Source organism: Adiantum capillus-veneris, chromosome 4 (assembly GCF_014529385.1).
Source record: "Adiantum capillus-veneris isolate H3 chromosome 4, ASM1452938v2, whole genome shotgun sequence".
NCBI lineage: Eukaryota > Viridiplantae > Streptophyta > Polypodiopsida > Polypodiales > Pteridaceae > Adiantum > Adiantum capillus-veneris.
Window position 1 is genome coordinate 9,201,147 of NC_140934.1, and position 7,775 is coordinate 9,208,921.

The 7,775-nt window shown below is 40.8% G+C and overlaps 1 pseudogene; it reads left to right on the forward strand.

Annotated features, from left to right (window-relative positions):
• The first annotated feature begins 595 nt into the window (after positions 1 to 595).
• On the forward strand, positions 596 to 5,234 carry LOC147458673 (floral homeotic protein AGAMOUS-like; annotated as a pseudogene).
• The last annotated feature ends 2,541 nt before the right edge of the window (positions 5,235 to 7,775 follow it).

Consider the following 7,775-nt stretch of genomic DNA (forward strand, 5'->3'; position numbering starts at 1 on the left):
TTTAATTTTGGTGTGTATTTTTATCTTGCAAAGGGTCTTTCTAATATTTAATGGGTCTCCTCTATGAGATGTATCAGCCTAGCACTTTGATTACATGGGAATGGCGATTTTTAGGTTTTCGTTCCCCATTTCCATTCCAACTTCCCGTTCCATATCCCTGTTCCGTGTTTTAGACGTTAGTATTTGTAACAAGGAATGGCGTTTCACACTTGTTGTTTTTCCCCGTTCTGCGTTCCAGTTTCCCGTTCTAGGTAACCATGGTTTGGCAAACTTGGCCCTTCAATGCAGCCACTTGGTACATCTTATAAGAGGGGGCCCTACAAAAACGTTACTAGTTGGGTCTTTGCACCCAACAAGTAGCTGGTTCCCACTCCTACTCTATTGCAATTGCCGCACGGTTCTCACTTCTCTTTTACATCTTTTGTGTTTACGAAGCAAATCTAAGTAAACAAAAGGACATTGTGTATCTTGACTAGTCACACATTCACTTTGTATTCAAGAAAGTATTTGAGAGAGAGAGAGAGAGAGAGAGAGAGAGAGAGAGAGAGAGAGAGAGAGAGAGAGAGAGAGAGAGAGAAGATTTGACTTGTGTAGCATGCAGAATGTTTTGGAGCGCTATAGGAAGGCTTGCAACCATTCTGACGACAACAACAACAACAACAACAACAACATGCAAGTAATTCTTTGTCTTTGTAATTGTATACATCAGTAAACTTCTTTATATATACTCTTTTGGTAATTACACCTCATTTGCATGCTATATATAGCATATTGGCAGCAGTGACAGGGTGACTCTTTTCATGGAGGAGGTTAAGAACTTGCCGAGGTAGGTGTAATTCATGTCAAATTCCGATAAATCTTCAAAATTTTGTCTAGTCCTTCAAATTAGTACTTAACCTGATATTTACAAAGCTAATTATTGTGACCACCAGCACCCTCATTGGTGATAATCTCGAGAGATTGTCGTCTAGGGATCTTATCCGTTTGGAGCAGCAAATCCATGAAAGCTTAGGACACATCCGTGCCAAGAAGGCAAGATCTCTCTCACCACAGGAGCTTTATATTTGTAACACAATGTAATTAGCTCTCTCCACATGCACTTTGTGTCATTACGAGGTATATTTTTCGTGTTGCCTTCTCTAAATATTCATTACATATTTTTATTTATTTTATTTTTACTTGTTTTTCTCGAAACCCTTGAAAAGGTGCAAGTGGACATTGCATGGCCAATGTGAAATAGTTGCAGCCAAACGGGTTTTTCACATTGGGAATCTAGGTTAGGTGGTCAGTGATTGGTCGGGCCAGTTAGCAATGAATTCCAATGAGTATGGAAGTAGGTGTGCACCTAAATAGAATTTGGGCCACTCGATAAGTCACTTACAACTTTATAAGTTCGCAGGGGTGAGGAAACTGAACCATAAGGGACATAGTGGACACACGTTAGTGCAGGCCAACATACACTCCAGCATCCCTCTTAGATTCAAATTTTGCGAGAATTTATGATCAACTTCTTGATGGGAAACATCATGAACATTATACGCTTGAGTGACTTTCTCATGATGCATGGAATTGATGCAACAGTGAAAGCGGTTGAGGCATTCTTCTATCGACCAACTTTACGTCAAGAAGGTTATACATTTGTATGTTCATGCCTAGTATGCCAAAAAGTCAAATTTGACAGGCAAAAGCAACCAAGATTGTTGCAACCATTGCCGATTCCTAATAGGCTATGGGAAAGCATAGCCATTGACTTCATCTTTAATCTTCCAATAACAGAACAGGTAATGATGGGATTTGGACTATCATTTGTAGGTGTAGTAAGGAGATTCATTTCATCCCTGTCAAGTAGACGATAAAGCCAGAACATATGATTAAGATATTTATGAACAATAGTATCACGGGATGCCTCAACAATTGTTAGTGACCGAGATCCACGTATGATGAGTTTGTTTTGGAAAGCATTGTTTGAGTGTATAGGCACTACATTAAAGTTCTCATCTTTGTTTCATACACAAAGTGATGGACAGTCAGAAGAGGCAAATTCTACTATCTTAGATCCGCTCAAAGGTTATGTATTAGAGCACAAAGCAACGTGAGAACACCATCTACCATTGGTTGAATATGCTTACAATAACACTGTGCATGCATCAACAGGTAAGGCGCCATCTCAAATAAAGGAAGGAGGGAAGAAAGTCCCACCCATTTTGCAGACTAAGGACAAGGTATTTGAGACAGACAAGTTTGTGTAAGATATGGATGAAACATACAAGAAGATATAGATAGTTCTTGAGAAGACTCCGGCTAAGTAAAAGAAAGCCGCTGATCGTCACCGTCGTGAACTTGTATTTTCACTTGGTGATTGGGTACTTTTGCGCTTTGAAAAGGCTAGGTTAAGGAAAAGGAAAGGAAAGGAAAGGAATGCTTGTTTTCAAAGCTCAATATGCGATACGCAGATCTCGGATAAGATGAGCAATGTAGCTTACATGTTAAAGCTACCAGGAGGCTGGAAAATATATAATGCTTTTCACGTTAGCCTTCTAAGGCCCTTTAATGGTGATGCGCCAAAGAATATGCTTGATAAGGAGTAGGGGGAAGTGGAAGAATTGCATGAAATTCTTGTTCTTGAGCAGATATTGGCACATAAGGAAAGGAAGGTTAGAGGAAAGGTTGCAAGATGCTACTTGGTGAAGTTCAAGAACTACCCATCATTGGATGCCAAATGGATGGAAGAGTCTAAGTTGGTTGATTTACCTCCAATATTGCAACTATATCTTGAAGCCTTTCAAACGGAACCCACAGTGACTTGATGTGTCTCTATTGGGCAATGTGAGGGCATGGTTCATGATCCTTAAAGGAGTAGTTAAGCAATTGTTATCTACTCTTTCCATATAGAATTTTAGTGCAGAAGTTTGTACTTGAGAGTACACTAGAAGACTTTTATGTTTGATATGTGTGGCAGTCAGTTTGGTGGGATTTCTTAATTATCCAACGCTACATTTTCGGAAGTATTTATATCTTTGATTCCCATCATAGAATTTTCATGTTTTATTTGCATGCAAGTGAGGTCGCTTGCAATATATCAAGGGTAGGGTATGTAACCAGGAGGTGTATTTTTCGTGTTGCCTTCTCTAAATATTTATTACATATTTTCATTTATTTTATTTTACTTGTTTTCTCCAAAATCCTTGAAAAGGTGAAAGTGGACATTGCATGGCCAGTGTGAAACGTCCGCAGCCAAACGGGTTTTTCACATCGCGAATCTAGGTCAGTTAGTCAGTGATTGGTCAGGCCACTTAGCACTGAATTCTGATGAGTATGGAAGCAGGCGAGCGCCTAAAAAGAATTTGGGCCACTTGGCAAGTCACTGACAACTTTATAAGTTGGGAGGGGTTAGGAAACTGAACCATAAGGGGCATAGTGGGCACATGTCTGTAGGAGAGCAATGTGCAGGCCAACAGGCACTCCAGAAGCCCTCTCCCAGCTGCCCCGAGGGTGCCCAAATATGAGTGTGGGGGTTGCATTTTCAGCTGTGAGTGGAGCTGCATTTTCAGCTTTTATGAGTGGATTTTCATGTTTGAAGCTTTAATGGAAAGCCTGCCTTCTTCCCTTATTTCATGTAGCGCAATGATTCCACTCTCGTTCATCTCTCTCCCCCTTACACTTCAGATGACTATGTACAATCTTGTGGATTTTTTGCGCGTTTGCCAAGGCAAGAAAACCTACAAATTACACAGCAAGCTATAATTCTTCGTTTTGGATTGTTTTGAGCAAAGCAAACACACCTACGTCCCCTTTCATTTGGACGAGTTTTCATGGGAGAAAACTCTCTTATTTTGCAATCTGTCGCGATGGAACTGTGTGTACCTGTGGGGGATTAGCAATTAGCTAATTTGGTTCTTGTCCAAAAGGTTAAACCTGCAAATTACACTAGGGAAGCCTTGGGGTGGTTATACTGGAGTTTGGGCACCTGTCAATGACCAAAACAGAAAATTACAGCATGCTGAAATTCATTTACAGCGCACGAGAAAGCTTCTAAAATGCAAGGGAATCCGTCCTAGACTTCTACTTTTCACTGACAAAGATTTTGGTGCTGCCAAAATTGGGTCACAAACCTACAATTTCAGCCCTTGACAAGTTCGGGTTGTTTGTTTGCAATTGTAATAAAGAAATACTGAAAGGGCACCAATCTTTGGGGCCTACAGAGTTTCGGTCTTGGTGTGTGCAGTGACATTCTAGTCGCTGGACACAGCTGTATTCTCTCTTTTTCCCAATCCTTTGTGTAAAGTTAACAGGTAGTTCAATGAGTACCACCCTCTACTGTGTACTGGCCGGTTATACGTTGAGAAGACAGTTTCGTGTGTTTGGTTATGGCAGGAGGAGCTATTTTATGAGCAGCTTCAGGAGATCAAAGGCAAGGTATTTCACATCTCATGAGATAACTTTGGCTGTAACTCGGGTATATTGCCAGTGCATGTAGTGCTTTCATTGTGGTGTATGTAGTAATTCACTTGGCATTTGTGGTGTCCTTATTTAAGGCTTTGTGTGCCATACATTTTATGATTGTGACCAAGGGTTTGTAGGACATGTTTTTTGCTAGGTAGCTGCAGTCCTAGATAAGCAATCCAAATATGTCAGCTCCGCTCCCCTGTGGACTTTCTAAATTTGTTTGAATTTGTTGCATAGCAGGCTTTTCATGTGTAGCTATTCTATGAAATGTTGTCGATCAACCACATTGTCTTTGATGTACTACGTTGTTTCTTTGGTTGCTGTTTTCTTGTTTTAACAAGCTAATGGAGAAGGGGTACTAATTTGTTTCTTTGTTAAAACAGATAACAGCAACGCCGAGGGAAGTGAATGTAAGCTCAAATGTGCTGGGGATGATGGTGGAATTTGCGTCGTCCGAGCTAACTGGCGTGGGACATCCTGACGCCATAGCCCCTCAAACAGATGCATCTCTTCTTACACAGCGGTAAATAGACTTCGTATGGTTTGCCTTAATCTTACTTTGAATAGAGAAGGATCAATTTGCTTTGTGTTGCTGCTACTGCCTTGATGTGATGAATCGTTATAACTTGACATGGCATGTTAGTTTTCTGGTGAATTTGTTTAGGGCCTTGGATACAATCAGGGTGGAGATGAGCACTCACGCAGCTGATGAGGGTGGTGTGGCTGTGGCCAAGTGCCCGAGAATGACATAAGACCTTAACAAGTCACCAGCATGCTGTGATAAATAGTGGAGCAGAGCAGAGTAGCAGTGACAATACATGTTGTAATCCCACTTTCAGATCCACTCCAGAATATACACAGGCGATTCTGCAACTAGCCACCCTTTGAACATACTCGTGTTTGTATGCTGCTCCCCGAAGAAAATCCATTTGGAATGCACAATCCGTGTGACCTCAACTTTGTCCATACTGCACTAGTAGATGCAATGGGAGGAGAAGCGTTGCAATAGGGAGTTGCAACATTTAGCAAATTGATTGTTGGGGCAAAGGTCACGTCTAGAGAATCTTTTGGGATAGGTCCCAACCACCCCTCCTCTCCATGGAATCGTATAGCTGTCACTAGAAACATACAGCTTTGGTGGCTTTTGCAAGAGAAAATTAATCGATTGTATTTTAAAGTAGATCCACTAGAACATATGAAGCATTCGATTACTATATGGATTTGTGTTGTAGCAATTAATGCAGCTTCATTTGGTATATGAAAATTGACATCAAAATCACAATTTATTAGTCACCTAGCAGTTAGTTTGTAGCAAGTGTCTAGGAAGAGTGGTTTGCTCAATGTGTGCTGGCGATTTACAATGGAGTTTCTCTATACATACTATCAGGATCTAGCAAACACATGCATTGTTGGAAACTACATGAAAGGTTGTCAATTGTGACATTGATTGGAGCCCAAACTACAATGCTCTAATGAGAGATTTCTTCAATGAGCCTGCGTGAGCAACACATTAGATCTTGCTTTGCGACCCACACAATTGGGTGCTCGCTTGAATAGATATTTGAGGTCTCTTGGGATTGATTGTATGATGTTCAAAGAGAAATCTACGGGTTGGGTAGGTGGGTCTTCCTCAAAAGGTCTACCCGACGGATATGCGCAGAGAGAGAGAGAGAGAGAGAGAGAGAGAGAGAGAGAGAGAGAGAGAGAGAGAGAGGGAGTCCCCCACCTTGCATGGTATAACATCAATCACTACATTATCAAAAAGACAAATGGAGGTGTTTCTACCATAGTATTTTTTTGAGAACCTTGCTAAGTTGCACATTGGCTACAACACGATGTAAAGCGCACATTGAATATTTACGAAAAATGGAAGACCACACACACACACACACACACACACACACACTCACACACATACACTGATTAAATGCAACAAAGATAATCTTGTATCTCATCCATGATGGCCATAATGATGCCCCTTATTATTACTAGTTCATTTGACTGGGGCAGGGTCTCATATATAGGGATCAGAAGGGGGTCTTTCATGTATGTAAGTGATGCTCATTATTATTACTAGTTAATTCGTTCGGGGCACAAACAAGATCCCCCAATGGCCATGCCGTAACCCGAATCACAAGAGACTTTATAAGGTCAAGTATGTTGTAGGGATAAAAAACATTGCACGATTTAAAGTACCCTTGCCCTATGTAATAGACTGATATACTATTTGGTTTTGTAAGCGTTCCCTTCTTTGTGGACATAGTTTTGCGAGTGCATAATTAAACCTATCAAAATTTGCATGGATACATAGTCTTCTTCACCCTATGTTTTTGGGGCACGTAAAGAACCAATGGAGCATAATGCATCTGTACCTCCGTTCCCTAATAGAATATATATATATTATATACACACACACACACACACACACACACACACACACACACACACACACACATATATATATATATATATATATATATATATATATATAGAGAGAGAGAGAGAGAAGAAGAGAGTTTTAACGTCGTAGGAAACTATCCCAAGAGACCTTAAAGATCTAGCTGACGAGGAGTTCAACTCAAGACCTGTTATTCAAGAGGGAAATGGCATAACCAATCTACCACACTTGGGTGATAGAAAGGTTATACCATTTTCCTCTTTTTATTAGCGCGTGCGCGCGCGCGCACACACACACACACACCCGAGAAGAAGAGAGTTTTAACGTCGTAGGAAACTATCCCAAGAGACCTTAAAGGTCTAGCGACGAGGTGTTGAACTCAAGACCTCTTATTCAAGAGGGAAACGGCATAACCAATCTACCACACTTGGGGTGATAGAAAGGTTATACCATTTTCCTCTTTTTATTAGCGCTCGTACACACACATACACCCACACACACACCCGAGAAGAAGAGAGTTTTAACGTCATAGGAAACTATCCCGAGACCTTAAAGATCTAACCCCCGAGAGAGAGAGAGAGAGAGAGAGAGAGAGAGAGAGAGAGAGAGAGAGAGAGAGAGAAAACACTACTCTAAAACTAATTGGCATAGAAGATGGCTTAATAGTCAATATGTAATGCAAATATGACACCAAAGTAAATGTGTTAGGATATTGACCTTATAGCTTAGGTGAAGTTTAAGATGTTAGCATAGGGATGGTTCCTTCACCTCATAGGTGGAGCTAAACTAAGAGATGACATTAATCTCAAAAGGGAGTTTGGAGTAAAGAACAATGAATGGAAAGCTAGCATGTGTTTCTGCTGCTCAGAGGTGGTGATCCACCAATATGACTCTACGTAACCTAACAATGCTTGGTGAAAGGCTGATTGAA